The sequence below is a fragment of the Mastomys coucha genome, unplaced genomic scaffold (genome assembly GCF_008632895.1).
Source record: "Mastomys coucha isolate ucsf_1 unplaced genomic scaffold, UCSF_Mcou_1 pScaffold6, whole genome shotgun sequence".
Classification (NCBI taxonomy): domain Eukaryota; kingdom Metazoa; phylum Chordata; class Mammalia; order Rodentia; family Muridae; genus Mastomys; species Mastomys coucha.
Genome location: NW_022196912.1, coordinates 28,358,136 through 28,375,090, shown reverse-complemented (window position 1 = coordinate 28,375,090; position 16,955 = coordinate 28,358,136). Strand labels below are relative to the sequence as shown.

The 16,955-nt window shown below is 37.5% G+C and overlaps 1 pseudogene; it reads right to left on the bottom strand.

The window, feature by feature from the left end:
- The window catches only part of LOC116080530, a 20,234-nt pseudogene extending 3,735 nt beyond the window's left edge, over positions 1 to 16,499 (bottom strand).
- Between the last annotated feature and the right edge of the window lie 456 nt (positions 16,500 to 16,955).

The window sequence follows — 16,955 nt, the reverse complement described above, 5'->3', positions numbered from 1 at the left end:
TGTAACAAAAGATTAAAGCTCATGTTCTTGGACCCATCACTTTTTTTTTTTTTTTTGCAACAATGCTTCTACATAAAAAATGACATGTGGAGCTGGGCAGTGGTGGCACATATCTTCAGTTCTAGCACTTGGGAGGCAGAAGCAGGCAGATTTCTGAGTTTGAGGCCAGCCTAGTCTACAGAGTGAATTCCAGGCCAGCCAGGGCTACACAGAAAAACCCTGTCTCTAAAAACCAAAATAATAATAATAATAATAATAATAATAATAATAATAATAACAATAATAAAAAATAAAAGACATGTTTACAATGATATTTGTTACAGCAGTGTTTGAAGAGGAAAATACTGAAAACTATCTTGATAGTCATGCAGGATTATTAACTTAATTCCACTTACAGAATACTTCATAAAAATAAATGACATACATAGATGAGAGTTATTAAATTACCTCCTTTCCACCATATTTTACCATATACTATCATTTATCACCTTATACCACCGTATCATGCCAAATACTACCATTATCTATGTCTTAATTCTGTGTGAGTCTGTGTTAATTATTTTGTAGTGGTATTTCTTAAACAATACAATTTTTAAGGTTGAGTTTTTATTTGTGTTGTCTGTGCCACATGTGTGCCTGTGCCCAGAGAGACCAGAAGAAGCTTGTCTATCTCCTGGAGCTGGAGTTATAAAAAGGTTGTAAGGTGCCTAATGGTCCACTGTGAATGCTGAGAACAGAAACTGGGTCTTTGGGGAGAGTTCAAGCCCTTTTAATTTCTGATCATTTTCTAAATGCAGAATTGCACAGCAGTTTAGGAAGAAAGAACTTGATAAGACTTAACCAGAGTCTTTTTCTTTTTCTGTTCTTTTTTCTCTTGTTAGTCAATTCTCTCTCATACACCCTTTTCCTTTCTTTCTTCTCTTTAGTATTTGCTGAATGGTTTCTATTTTTGTGTGTGTGTGTGTGTCTTTTTGGTGCCTTTATGACCTCTCTGGCCAGAAATATGTACTGGGGTCTACCATGCCTCACACTGAGATTTTTATTTAATTGGCATGTGTTCTTGGACGCAGTATTGTCTACTCATACAAAATATCTCCTTTTAAACTCCCTTTTGCAAACTATACTTTAAAAATTATCTTACAAAACTAGTGGGTTGCCTCAAGGCATTTTTATACATCTATAGTTTTAGTTATTCCATGACCTATCCCCTACCTTCTCCCCTCCCTCTATGCGATTTTCTTCTTAAACCTTGTAAGCTCTGTTGCCACCCGATCTTCTTTTGTATCACATATGTTCTACTATCCTAAACAAGTATTTGTTTAAAGACAGTATGTTTCCATATGCATTTCATCTACCCTTTATTTTGGATAACCCTCCCCTCAACCTCTTGTTTGCTCCTACCCTACCTATTTTCCTGTACTCCTCCTTTCTCCTTTCATTTTACATATATTCTGTTATACACCTTCATTAATGCACCTCCCAATGGCACCTTCCTAGTTACCTGACTTCTAGGTGTACTTCAAGTTAAATGCATAAAAATAATTCAAAACTTGATGAATGGTTTCTATTAAGTAGCTCTATATATCGATGATATAATATGAGAAAGACATAAAAAACTAATTTAAGATACCATGTATTATGATAATATACTAGAGATCCCACCTAAGACTTTTAAACTTTGAACAGGAGAAAAGAGGAGTCAGAAAAGGATATCATGAATGTAAAGGTAAAAAGAATTTCCAAGATGTGAAACTAGAAAAGTTCTTTCATAAAGAGGTATCAAATTCAGCATTAATCAATCAAGGTTTTCTGATTCATTTGTTTGAAAATAAAAGAGAACAACAACAAGATTATCTCTATAAATATAGGGAGTAAAATGTGATCAGGGTTCATTACAAGGAATGCCAAACTTCTGAGCTCACAGTTGTCGAAGCACAGAAAGTCTTTATACTCTCAGTTTTCCCGGATTAAACCCTCAAGAGCTTTTTCCCCATCAGCCTGTGTGTGTGTGTGTGTGTGTGTGTGTGTGTGTGTGTGTGTGTGTGTGTGTGAAGAGAGAGAGAGACTTTTTATCCTACTTTCAAAATCTATGAGCTTTCATGAAGTCACAAGTCCATACACAGCAAGCATCTGTCAAGCACACAATTGACATAATTTATGCCAATCACAATGACTACTGGGACCTCAAAAGAACAGCAGAGAAATTCTGCCATGATATAAGAGAAAGAAGAGACCTGAAGGACTTTGTCCAACACCCAGGGTCTAAAGAGCACTGTTGTGTGCTACTCTGCTTCTTGCTCTAACAGCCATAAAGAGTAAGGTGGAGTGCTTCCCAGGAAACAGTCAAGGCCCCAGAGGTGCAACAGCCAATGGCAGCACAGGAGAGACATAAGTTTCTGTTCTTGTATTAGTTTTCTTTTTGTTTTATCTTTGTTTTTGTTTTGTTTTGTTTCTTCAATAGGACACTAGTTTAGATTTTAGGGCAGAAACAACAACAACAATATTTTAGTCAAGTTGATTTTTGTTTTTTGTTTTGTTCCCCATATGTCTACTTATCTTCCATTTGCACACCTACCATTAGGAAGATGTCAGTGCTAAATTCTGTCATCAAGATATAACCTTATTTTCATCTAAAATCTATTTTAAAAATATCTTATTTTAAATTGGATATGAAGGAAACATGTCCAGAATTAAAACACCACATTAAAATTTTTTATTAAACGAACATTTTAGTTTTTAAGTTTGAATAGCAAGAAAACAATAATTCCTAAAGCCATGGAAAGAATTCTTTATCAAATAAATCTTCAAAAGGAAGATTGGTCACCTACTAAGTCTACATTTACATTGGAATGATTCTATAAGTCTCTCTCTATTCAAATATGTTGCATGGTTGCATGTCTTTTTTTAAAAAAAAATGTTAAGATATGAGTTTGTACAATTGAATTTTGCAGACAAGAAAGTAGAAAGGCTTTCTGTTTACCTTGAAGAAGAAGTGAAATGTTAATAAACATACGCTTCTCCACAAAACTGTCTCTCTCTGGGATTTAAAGCTAACTTCGTTCAACATTAAACTAATCTCACTTTGGGGCTGTGCATTTCTTGCCAACAAGATGCTTGGTTGTCTTTAGAACCTCATATTGCTTACAGAGCACCTCACTTGCTGCATAGCAGTTTTTCTGAGTGACTTCATGTAGGTTGTGTATCAATGAATGAAACAAGCCAGACTTTCACAGTCCATGTGCATAAGGCTTTGAAGAGCTCAAATGTGTTTGTTGACTTTTGAAGAGAATTATGTGTTCCTGTAATAAAATAAATACAATGATTGTCTGGAATAGCAACCTAAATCTACATCAGAGGGATATAAGAAAACCTAGGGCAGTACATGAACAAGTCCACAGATGACCTCAAGAACAGAGGCAAGAATGCAAAGGTATCTGATGTCTGGGGTGGAACAAGTAAGATATTACTGTTGAAAAAAGAAAAACCTTTTAACATATGTTAACTATTTACTTTTACTTTATAGCTGAAAATAGGAAAGTGAAACTTTGCTCTAGTTTAATAAGTCCCTCCTCTGTGTGGTTGTGAAGTGTATTACAATGCTGGAGAGATCTCTGCCTGCTACACAATAAGTAGCATTTGAAAGGGAGAGGCAGTGGAAAGACAGGAACCAGTCATGACACAACCAGACACTGGGATCAGGCTGACTAGTAACATAGGAGGGAACATCTGTTGTAGAAAAACATCTGAAGGAATAGAACTCCAGATCTCTTTGTGCTAATGTTTTGCCAGATGGGGTCTCTGCCTGGAGAGTGAAGGCAGGGGATAGACCAGCAGTGGAACTGGCATTTTGAATGATATGCCTGTAGGTTACTTACATCACAATCTGCTCAAGAATAGGTTGCCAGGAAGATGACACTGCCATTTGACATCCCAATAATTTCTTTGGTAACATATGCAATCAGTTCACAGACCCAGCCCAGCACAGTTGGCCAGAGTTGGAGGAGTGGGCGGGGACTTCTTGGCACTCCCAAGAAGACAGGTGGAGAAGCTGCAGATTAAGCTGTCTGCTCATCCAGCAAAGAGAGAGAGAAATGTCAGAGCTCCTTTAGCCTTTCTTTTACTGGTCTAAATACACTGCCTATGAACCAGACTAAACCTGGCTATATAAATAGTGATAATTCCAATTGTGTAATCATGAGTTAATTATCTTATTTCTGTTTATATGCCAATAGATAGAAACCTCCCTGAAGGCAGAAAATTGGTTTATTTTTGTCTCCCTCCAAAGAAGTCTTCTATATTTTAAACATTATTTAAATAATAGACTATGCATAAATGTACTTTATAAAGTGCTGCTTAAATGTTCTGCCTTATTTAGAAAAGAGCTAAAGCAAAAGGAACAAAAATAGAAGTTTTAAATAAAAAAAAAAAAAACATCAGAATTGCAGGATATCAATGCCACACCTAAGAAGAAAAGTCTCAGGCTCTGTAATAATTCTTAATGCTGTCATGTTTCTCTAAGGACCCTCTTTTATCTTCTTTTTTGAATAAAAATTGAGTGTGCATTAGTGCACTTGAATTCTCTTTGGAATGCATTGAGAATACAAGTGCAGCCATCAGGCAATCATAAAACTTGAAATGGAAAAAAAAACTCTAACAGTGCACTGTTATGATCGTGGATGAATCCCCAGATGTGGGCAGATTCACAGCACAAACCATCAGCCTGGACTTAAAACGATCACACCTGGTTTTATGGGACTGCAGATCCATTTGGGAGGTGTAGGCCTCTGGGGATCAGCAATGGGAAACAGAGCCAATGTGTGTTCAAGGACACAGACAAAGTTGAGGCTCATGAGGACATTTACAAGATTTAGTGGCATCCTAAAATAGCACAAAAAGTCCTACTAGAGAAGAGGGCTCTGGACATGCTCCTTCCCAAAGGCATCCACCCTCAAGTAGCCTATATCCTAAGGAACCTGAAGGTTAAAGCAATGAGGACCTACAGCAAGATCCTAAGAGATAAAGAAGAAAACCAAAGTTCAGGCAGTACAGCTACATTCCTTAGCAAACAGGAACTGGAAGCTGGTGGGATGGGCTCTCAGCATCCTCCCTTTCCCTACAATGAGATAAAAAGTAAGGAGAGATGTAAAGATGGAGGGTAGGAGTGGGAATGAGAAATTAGCAAAGATATGGATAGAAGGAACTAAATGAATATCCTCCACACCTGGATTTAAAACCCAAGATAAGAGGTTTAAATAGGCTTCCAGGTTGGCCACAGATATAAGAAACAACCTTGATTAATTTTTAAAAATTCTCTCTGGCATGGAAGTGCAGGATAACATGGGCAGGAGAGGAAAAGAGAAGCTTGAAAAAACTGAAGCCTGAAAATGCTGGTGAGACCATGGGAGACCACCCAGAAGGGAACTAGAACAAACAGATTCTTCTTTTGTGCATTCCCACTGAAGCAAAGCAAGCACATAAATAGGGGTCTGGGGCCCACCCATGGGTCTAGAATGAAAAATACAATAGCTATAAGCATGCATTACTAGGGGGCAGCATAAAACAAGCCTGACTTATAGTCGAAGCTAAACTATGATCTGCCTATAACTTAGCTAGGATTCTGACCAGGCAAAACCCCTCTTTATAAACCTGACTCCCTTATTTTTATCAAGGATGTAGAAAAGAACTTTTGGTGGGAACTCTACCTAAATTTGCTGCCACTTTTAGTTAGTTTTTTTGGGGGGAGAGGGAGGTGTCACTGACCAACATCCTTATGGTCAAAGCATCTCCCATCTGGCCATAGCAGATGTCCCCATAAAAGCTTTGCCTGGATCCACTTAACATCGATGTTTTTTCTATCATTTTGAAGCTAAAATGTGACTCCAAGAATACAAGAAACAATGTGCTAGAGACATGATGGTGACTATAATAAACAGTGTCAGAGCCTGAGAAATAAAGGCTCAGGATTTAGAGAAGAGTTTTCTAGCTATTAACTGAGAACATAGAAGGAAGTGTGTGCTGTAACTTAAAATAATTTTGTTAATAGCCAGTATTTATTGACTTTTATTCATGTGCCAGTCAGTGTGCTAAGTGCTTTCAGTGTGTTCATATCATTTACTGCCATCCTAAGAGATAGATGCTACCCATCTAGAGATGTTGGACAACTTCACATCCTCAGATACCTAAGAACCAGGATTCTGCTGAGGAATGTCAATCACTCATCTCATTTCCTGTTTCTTTATTGGTATCATGTAACTTTGACTTGAAATTGAGTCAAGGGCATATAAGATACCTGAAATTTTTTTGCTGAGGGAAAAATAAATGAAGGTCTGGGAAAGTTTAAACATTCACAGTCATTAATTTCAAGCTTTCTTAAGAGAGTCATCATAACAAATATCTCAGACTCAACTGACTTTCCTGTCTCCATTATTTCTGTTTGATATAAGCCATGTTCATTTTTCTCCTAGGCTGTTGAAACCAGTCTACGATCTCTCTCTCTCATCCTTTCATATCATCTGTACTTATCTTAGCAGTTGCAATGATTCTTTCAAAATGAAAGCCAGATTATGTTTCTCTTTGTCTTTAACCCATCCAGAGTCCAGATTTATGACTCGCAGCCAGTGTCCAAGCTCTCCTAATGACATACAAGGCTCTCCATGATTTACCTTCCTCCCTGGCCTCATCGCCAGTCTTCCTCCTCCCTCTTCTCAGGTTCAGCCACAATCAGCCCCCGAATGCAATTTCTGATCTCACTGCCAGAAATACTCTTCCTTGCTCATTTATATACATACATTTCCACCTCATATTCCCCATGTTTCTAATCAAGCACCCTCTCAAAATTGAGACCTTTCTCGATGGCTCAAAATAAAATGGCACCCCCATGCATCACTACTCCCACCACATCTTATTTCTCTCTATAGCACTTATCACAATCTGACCTTCTAATTATTCTGCTCACTGTCTGCCTTCTCCCCAGAAACATGCACTTCAAGAGTGCTCTCTCTTCACTGATGCATCATCAATGTCTGAAACAGTGTATAAAATGGGCCCCATAAATACTTGTTTGATGAATCAAAGCAAAAATAGAAAAAAAAATCAAGTTCCCCATTAGTGTGTATATCTTCGATAGTTTATTATCAATAATGAGGAGATAATTACAGTGGGAAAAGGAAGCAGGACTTTTGGTGGGGAAAGTGGAGAAGACAATTCTAAAGAAACTAGAGGACAGCAACAGATGGAACTGGTCGATAAGCAACAAAAGAGATGCTGAAATCATTTCTATCCATTATGAGAAGCTGGGAGTATAATTCTCAAGAACAATGAATGACACTCTTTGAGGCCTTTTCCTTCTGCTATTGATGTATGGAAGCCTAGGGACATACTTTCCGAGAAAATCCTTATAACCCATCACTGTCCAATCAATTGGAACTCTTGAGCAGAGGCAGGCGATGAGAAGCCTGAGAGGTCTGGATTAGAAGCCATCCAATTAGATCGCCAAGCACTCTGCCCAAGCCTGATGGCCACAGCACAGGCACTTATGTCGATGAATCTCATCATTTCAAGGTGGGTGGGGGGAAAGCACATTTTTAAAAATTGCTGGGTTACTTCTCAGATTTGGCCATTCATGTCGATTCTTTTCCAGTAAATCGCATCAGCATAAACTGTCTGATGTAAGTCTTCATAAAAGGTACATCTGAGAGCCTGGAGGTGACTATGAGGTCATGTATAACATATCAAATATGTCTAGTGTATAGTGGCCAATTGAAAGCCATCAAAGCAGAGTTGTTGTTGTTTTGTTTTTGTTTTGTTTTTTTTTTAAGTGTGCCAGGTGTGCTCTTTATGGTTTCGTCTTACTGGAAGGCCTTTCTATTTCGGGGGAATTTCATTTTAGAGGTGTTGATTGTTTGCAGATGCTTAGAAAAAGAGACAAAAAGATAAAGCCAAGTTTTTGGAAGTCCCTTAAAGAAAATTTTATAATAGCAATAAAGAATTTAAGGTGGTTTCAGGACACCGTGCCTAATAAAGCTAACCTGGAGTGGTGTAGTGTGTAGAATTTGGAAGTCTGGATTCTATTCACAGAGTCTGAAAACAACGTGTGTGTTCTCCTGTAAGCCATCAAATCACCCTAATTTCTCCATGGCTTCATCCGAGAAAATGAGAAGTGATCATCCACTTCCCTGAGCACATGGGGGTGTAGCACACAACCTGCTCCTGCTGTGACCCACTTTGCTCCTGTCAGTGCTCCACCTACTACAGCTCTGTCAAAACCATGGTAACTAGACGGGTACTAAGTGTGTGACAGCCAGAGAGATAGAACTTCAGGTCTTTGCTCTCCGTTTCAAAGGACAACAGCTGCCTAAGAACTGTGTGACCTCTTTGGATGCTAAAAAGATTTTGTTTCATCATTTTATGTCACCAAGTATGCCTCCAGTGATCCCCAAGATGAACATTTCTTTGAAAACTGCCCTGGTTTTTATCCTACAGAAGCAAGCAAGCAGTCACTGACTCTTTAACAGTCTTTCTGTTTTGAATTTCTTTCTAGTGCTTAAGTGTGTCGTTGAACACACACTATCTTTTTTTTGCCTAAAAAATCAAAAACAAGAGGCATGAGTATCCCTACATGTAAGGCAGAAGAAAGAAAAAGATCCTCAACAGCATTTTTAATTTTATAAAATTTAACACGTTGATGATGGGTAATTTAACTTCAGCAAACTAGGCAGCTAGATTGCCATAGCTTAAGTAATCATTCTCCCTTATTAAAAATATTAATAAGGTAAGAGTATTATGAAATTTTAAACATTTTTTTCCTCCCAAATTTCAACCACAGCGCAATTTAAACATGTTTGGAGTAAAATCAATCAACTCATTATCAAGGACAAATCACACCTCTCACATACTCTGTTGGCAGGCAGAGTGGACCACACAAGACTGACTGGAGGAAGGCTTGCCCTTTGGAAATCCATACTGTAGAGGACAAAGGCTCTGAAACCAGAACAGTTGGCTCCTAGTGGGGCTCCTAAGTGCCTCACTGTTGTCTTTTTAAATGCTCATCATTCCACAGTACTTCAATTTCAAGATCATTAATAAAACATCAGCTGGTGAAAGCAGTACCCAGGCAAACAGGGATGACAGCAGGTAGAACGCTGGGGACTGTCACAGCCATTAGCATGGGTAAAGCTGTAGTCCACAAACAATGTATAAACTTCATGGAGACATAACCAGGAAGAAGCATTCTATTTCTTGAGCTGATAAATAGTAGAAAAATATAAATTTGTAAAGACTTAAAATTTATCTCGTTTCAATAACATTTGCTTTTCTGTTACAAAACCATTCAATATATATTAGAAAAAACTTAGAACATTTCCTTAGCCACTAAATAACTTTTCTTCCATTTACACATATATAAATATATATTTAAAACATTTACTTACCAAATGTTCTATGTATGATGCTACACTCTTCCCCAGCTGTCTCCAGGACTCTACTCTTGTTTCCTCGTCTATTTTCCACACAGTCTCTCTTGTGAGTGGTACTTTCGTGATACAGAATAGATTCTAGGTTTGTTTGATGAATAACTGAATTTTTTTTTCTCCAAACTGGTAACTCACTCTCCATCTAAGATTGTTTTCATTATTCATTCTTATTGTCCTTTGAGCTGACAGAAACTCAGTCCTGAGAACTGTCTTCAGAAACAGCTGTAGGTAGAAGACAACATGTTAGCAAACCAGACACAGGGTGGATAGGAAAAATAATTGCTTCAGTCCCTGAGGAAATTGAAGTGTATGTGGGAATTAGGGTAGTTGAGTCAAACTTTCAATGAGCATGCACAGCTCTTCATAAATGAAGTTGGGAACAGTGTTCTGTTCCTAGCTGTGTGCTTGTGTTGTTCTAGATATAAACATCTATGCATTAAAGTACATTTGAACCTACTACTGCTATTTTACTAAACCAGCATAATTTGTAAAAGCATTTCAAATACATATCCTTATACCCACAGGTAAGCATAGCTCTCGCCCTTTTTCAAAGAAGCTCTCTTTTTAGCAGAGACAATTACGGGAAACTACAACTGGCCAAAATACAGAGGGCAATTGATTTTGAGGTGCCCATCTCCAATGAGTATACCTACAACCCAATGCCTACAACTGAGTTTCAGGGAATACTTTGTAAGATTAGGCAGAAAGATTATACAAGCCAGAGGACCAGATAATCTACTTTGAAATTGTGTCTCCTGGAAGTGACAGGGATTCCTCAATCTTAAACAAAACTTATACAAAGACAACATGAACAGATATGCCAATACAAAAGGGAGAAATCAGCCCTAGACAAAGAACTACAGGCAGCCAGTGACTACAGCCAACTAAGGACTGCTGTGAGAGAATTAGTCTTCCCCAGGGTTGAAAACCCTGATTGGTTATCCAAAATCCAGTGGTAAACCAGGAAATGGAATACATATGAGCAATAACACATGGAACTGTGTGTGTGTGTGTGTGTTTGTGTGTGTGTAACAATACAGTAACAAACAAAAAGAGGCCATCAATTTGAGAGGAAATGAGAGGGAAGTAGGAGGAACACGATGTAATTATAGTTTAATTTTTAAAATGATTGCCTGCTGCTACTGTCTTTTCATATTTCAAATAGCTTCTTAGTAATATGTAGAACATTCTATCCAGCAATATAGTTGATATTTGATATTAGCCCATTGTTAATATATTAGGTACAGATGTTTTGGATGTTATTTTCTTTTCTTCTTGGATTCTGAAACCCTTCTCTCTCAACTCTTCCTCCCAAGTTTCCTTTAGTCATTTTTCCTTCTATCTCTGATTTCTACATTTGGGGTACCTCAGGGTTTGTTCCTTCAATATCTTCAATCTACATTATTTTCTTGGTCAACCCCTTTAGTTCAAAGATTCTGACTCCTTTTCAGTAAAGTTTTCAAGCTATGAATTTTAGGTGTGAAGTGAAGATTACATATAGCTGGCAACCTTCACATTCCAGGCCATATGACTGTCAGCTGCTCCAGATTTTGAACTCCAAGCATCACTCATCTTCTTGCTCTCTTGCTTGGTTCAGGCCATTATTCAAACACTGAGTTATTAGAACTATCTTCCTTATTCAAAGTACCTTTCTCTATAATCTCTTACACCCTGCTGTATGGTTCTGTTTAATACCATTTATTATCCAACTTAGTATATAGTTTTTGGTATGTTTCTCTTCTTGTTCTTGGGGTATAAATCCATTCAGTCGTAGATGTTGTCAGTTTTGTTCACTGCCATATTTTACTACCTAGCAAAATGACTACCCCATAGTAGCTACTCAATAAATAGGAAGGGGATGGCTTTGATACACTAACATACAGATAGATAAATTAATAAATTTGATGCAGCTTAGAGTAGATACTTATTTAATAATTCAGTTCTGTCCCAGTGAGACCATGTAGACCTAAGTTTGTTTTGTTTTTGCTACTTTCTAAATCAGTGCTTGATGACACTCTTAGAAATAGAGCCAAGAATGACCAGCATGCATCTAAACTCTACTCTCCTATACTCTACTGCATGAACACTGCTCTAGTGTTTTATACTCAAAGCAAAAATAATCATGAAAAATATTTCTGAAGTCACAAAAGATAGTGTGGATTGTTTTTTCCAGATATGAAATTCAAAGCTTTACAGAGACTTAAAACTTTTTATCATAGCTTTTTTAAGGCATTCATTCTTGCAATACAAATATAACAAACACCTCCAAGTAAAAAGTGTTACAGCCATGACCTTGGTTATAAGAGCCCTGAATATTTAAATGGCCATATCCAACTGCATATGTTGGAGTACAGACAAGAATTCAGCTCCCTATTCTATATACCTCTCTTTCTTTTCCAAGAATATCAATATTTAGCCTTTCAAGCTTCAATCTTACTATTTCTTTGTCTGCACCCAGCACTGTCCTTGGCTCTGAATCAGGTGTAAATTGGGCTCTTCGGTTCCCAGTATTAGGAAGGAAATAAAAATAGGAGACCCGGAAGCATTTAGGTTTTTCTTCCCTCTGCAATAAGAATTTGTAGAACAGCAGAGTGCAGACTTCACTGTGTAAGAAGATTATGAGGTGTGTGTGTGTGTGTGTGTGTGTGTGTGTGTGTATGTGTGTAATGGGTGCTTTCTATCTCTGCTTATTTCCACAGCCCCATTTTGTAGCTTATCCAGTTGATTGCCCTTCTTGAAATCAGGCATTTGTGACTCTACTGTTTCCTGTGTAGCCACCAGCTGCAGGGTAGATGAGTCCCTAGCAGACTTTAAGCCAGCTGGAGGAAAGTTTATCCATTGACTGGGTCTTGGGCATTTCTAAATAGATCATGAAATACTTAGCAGGAGTTAATTTGTAAACTTGGAGCCAGACTTCTAAAAAAAAGAAAAAAAAAACAAAACAGGATCTAAGTTCTTCTCAAATCTGGTGTGACATACATGCTCTAAGAGTCAATGCACATAGATGAGAGGCTATACCTTTCATTTTGTCTACTTTTGAGAAGTGTACAATGTTATTTCATTCATTGACATGCTCAGAAACATAAAAGCAACCCTTTCCATGTCTCTACAAATGATTAGTTCATGGAGGTACATTACTCCCCAGTGTGCCCATGTATGTAAAGTCTAACATTTTTGGGTAATTATTTTGGAAACATACCCCAAAAAAATAAAAGTCACTTGAACTGGAAAAAAATCATAATTTTATAAATCATGTGTTATGTATGTAACTGCAAATAATTTGTATATTGTAACTCTCCATATTCTTAGAAAATAGCATAATAACCCTAGCCATGATCTTGGAAACACTATGATGATATTAACCACTGTGTTGACCATGTCTGTAACATCACTTATTTAGGATATCCTCCAAATATAATAACCTCTATGAATTTTAGAGAAAATTTTGACATTCTCTTTATGGAAAGATAAAAGCTAAAACAACTGTGAAAAAGAAAACAATTTTTGAACTGCATTTAACAGTAGAATGCTTCTACTCAGCCATTAATTACTCCATATGCACTGATTTTTTTTTTTTTCTAAACCAGCTTGGTGATGCCTGTGTACAACTTGAGAACTCTTGAAATTTCTCTGTCTTTCTACAACATGCTCCTGGGAGAAGACACTTGCTGTTGATTGTGTTTAGATGAAAACTGACGTGTCTTAGGGGAGCATTTAGCCTGGACTAGTATGCTGAGTAATGAGACCACAAATTCATAATTTAACAGTTCACTGTTTAGCAGAGGTGGCAACATGAACACAGCATATTCATACTTGATATCATTTGCAGCTCTAAAAAGAGACATCTAAGATGGAGATAGCATAGTTTAGACAAAATGATAATATAGAAAGGAAATAGAGACTCGAAGAATTACTATTGAACTGACAAAAAAAAAAAAATGGGAGTTAGTATTTGAGCCATGGCTGTTCTTTATAGTAAGCGTCTCTCAAGCAGGCAATGTTTCAAGTACATAATAGCTTTAATTTTATGCAGATTACATATTTACACTATAATAAAATGGAGAATGGCTTAGTGGAGATACTTACTGCCAGGGACATAATTATTAATCAATATGTCTGTCTAAAGCTGTCAAGTCAGTTACTGGAAGCCATGTAGAAATTCAAATTCTCTTGTTGTCATCCAAGTTCTCCTCAAGACTATATTTTACACTCAAAAAGCCAATGATATATAGCCAGATTCCCAGGAGTTTATATCCAGAGCGATTTAGAAGGAAGGAAAGAAAAAGAAAAGAACTCCTACAATCTCTTTACAAAGCAGATACACAAACACATGCTCCTTGAGCTATATCTGTCCACACTGTTGTGCAAGCAGACTGTCTAGCAGCTGAAAAATATTTTTGGATGTCTGGCTTGTTTTGTCATTAAAAACTATAACCCCAACAAACAAATGTGAAGCACTTCCGACCTTCTTTAGCTATAAGGCAGACTGTCAATAAGGTAGTAGAATTTCTATATGAATTGAACACATTCTAAAATTGAGCTGACTTCTTAGTTTACCTACAACACCACAGTTAAGATCTTTGTGTTATCAGCACATCTCTCTCACTTTCCTCTTTCCTGGGCATTGGGCAATAAGGAAGAAAAAGAGTGTCTGAGAGTATAGCACTGTGGCTACAGTCATTGATAGGATACACATAGCCCTGGATTTGGTCCCTAGCACCTCATAAACTGGGTTTGTGGCATATACCTGTAATCTTAGCACTCAGAAGGGATGCAAAAGGATCAGGGTTTCAAGGTCATCCTCAGCAACATAGAATTTTTCTATGCCAGCCTATGATGCAGAGACCTTATCAAAAATAATAACATAGTTTTCCTCTAAATATTTATTTAAAGGGGAAGATTGTTGACCTCTAAATCTCCTTGAAACTTTCAGTTTTTGGAATCAGGATCTCTTCCATTCCTTTTACAGGAACTGGGGTTTCTGTTGCCCAAGAACTTGACCCTTTTACACGTGAGGTTTGGCATATTCATTACCAATTTCCTTCAGATATCCTCCCTCCATGTCCCAATCCTAATAAGAAAAGACAAACCTCAAAGGAAACTTAAAATATTTAATGACTTTGACTTTTAAACATAACCCAAATTAGATAATAATGTCAAGTGATCCAAAATATCAAACTGAACAAACTGTATTCTTCTATAAAGTTCATATCAAGCAAATCCTCACTGGTTTAGGGTACTTGCTGTGAGAGAAGAAAGAATTGTATAGAATTTGAGAATGCCTAGGGCTGGGAAGATGGCTCAGTCAGAACAGTACTTGTTGTGGAAGCATGCAGTCCTGAGTTCTGAAGCTCAGCAGTCATGTAAAAAGAGGGGTACAAACACACACACACACACACACACACACACACATACACACGTGTGCGAGTGCATACACACACACACATTGTACACACACAAAATGCACGAATACTTGCCATTTCATCCTGTTCAGGTAGAGATAACTAATAAACATTCTAGCTGGTAAAATTTTATACAGCTATACTTATTAGAACTGCATTAAGTATTTAAGAACATATGTATTATTCTATTCATGTCATATAAATGAATAAAAAGGACATGTGAACTGAATTAAATTACATAAGTGGGCTAAATACCATCAGATCTTTCACTTTTAGATTATCTTTGAAAACAAATTCTAAGCTTAATTAAAATCATAGAGGGACATGAGTCAAGGCTAAATCAAGCTATAGAAAAAAACAGGGCTAGAATCCTATTGAGTGATCCTTCCCTTTCTCACACTGGCTGTGTCATGCCCATAAAAATTAGTATTTTAAATTGCTTTTGCATGCTAGAATCCTTGGCAAGAGTAACCAACTTAGCCAAGGCTGCTTCCTAAAACTAGGCCTTTACAACAAGAGAAAGGGGGAGGGTATATGCATAAATGCATGCAATAACAGTGAGAAGACCATGAATTTGAAGGACAGTGTGGATAGGTGTAAAAGAGAGGTTTGATTTCCTTCAAACCCAGGGATGAAGCCTTCGCTACTAAGACACAACAGAGAACAACTAGGACAGCATCAAGACATTGAAGTAGATTAGAGATGGAAAGTGGTCCTTGCATGAAACCTCTGAGGGGCTTACTGTGATACGTGAGGTTATTTAAAAGAGGTTTCACTATGTTCGGATCAAGGTTAACCTCAATGTTTCCCAAACAAAAATGTCCTTAGCATGTTCTAATTAGCACAGACACTGCACCTATCTGCACTATTCCAATCTTTAAAACTTAACCTTGTGTTCAGTTGAAACATTCTTCCTTTCCCTCTCAGTTGTTATTTTTGATTTGCAAGGCTAATTCTGTTGAGATTTGTACAAAGGAAAATGCAAACAAATGGAGGAAAAAATTATTTACTGTGGATTTTAGTGATCTACAGTTGTGTTTGTATGGGATGTGCACATAAGAACACATGATAGAGGTGGGGGAAAAGGGAGAGAGAGGGAAGGTTATTTTAATTTTAGGCACAAAAGATATTGCTAAAAGGTTTATTATAGAGACTGGGGAGATGGCTCAGTCAGTAAGAACACTTGTGAAAGTCTCTGGTACCCAAGTAAAAGCTAGTCATGGCTGTTAGAGGTGAATTGACTGAGGCATTGTGGAAATAAAAGGAAGAGGAGATTGATCTCAACAGAACAATGCAGGGCAGAAGCAGTCTCTGTGGGAGTGGAGACTTTGCACCAAGGTGCAGGTGGATTGGAGCTTTTATAGGGCAGGAAGGAATGGGTGGTTCCATTTACAGATCTCTTTTCCTGCAGTTCTCAAGGTTGTAAACATCAGTGAAGCTTGGAGTGTTGACCTTCTTAGCAGGGGCTCCTCCCATCCTAACTGCCCGAAGATGTTATTATCCTCTCAACTTTCCTGTCTGGAGTTTCTTAATCCACCTGAGGCTTTTAGGTCATTTAGCTTTTACTGACCTCCTGTGCCTGTAACTCCAGAACCTGGGGATAGAGATAAGCTGACCCTTGGCACATGCTGGCAAGCCAGGCTAGGCCAAATGCTGAGATTCATGTTCACTGTGAGACAGTGTCTCAAAACTTAAAAGTACAGAGCAATAGAGGAAGATTCCTGACACCATCCCCTAGTCTCTGTAGTAAGTATATGGTATATGTACCTGCATATATGCATTCTCATGCACGCACACACACACACACACACACACACACACACACACACATTTTCTTATATATCACTAGTCATGTCTATGTCAATAAATACAATTCTAAGGCAACTAAGTAAATCTGAAGGGCTTAGAAACTATAAGCAATTTGACACACTTTTTTTCTTCTGGTTCTTTTCTGTTAGTTGTAACTTTTAAATCTTCATTTATCCTCAAATACCTTACTTGATTAGACCTGAATATTAGTGGCAATTCTTAGGGCAACTCCCTGTATACACCTGGAATACTTCGGTAGTAAATAGAAAGTTGT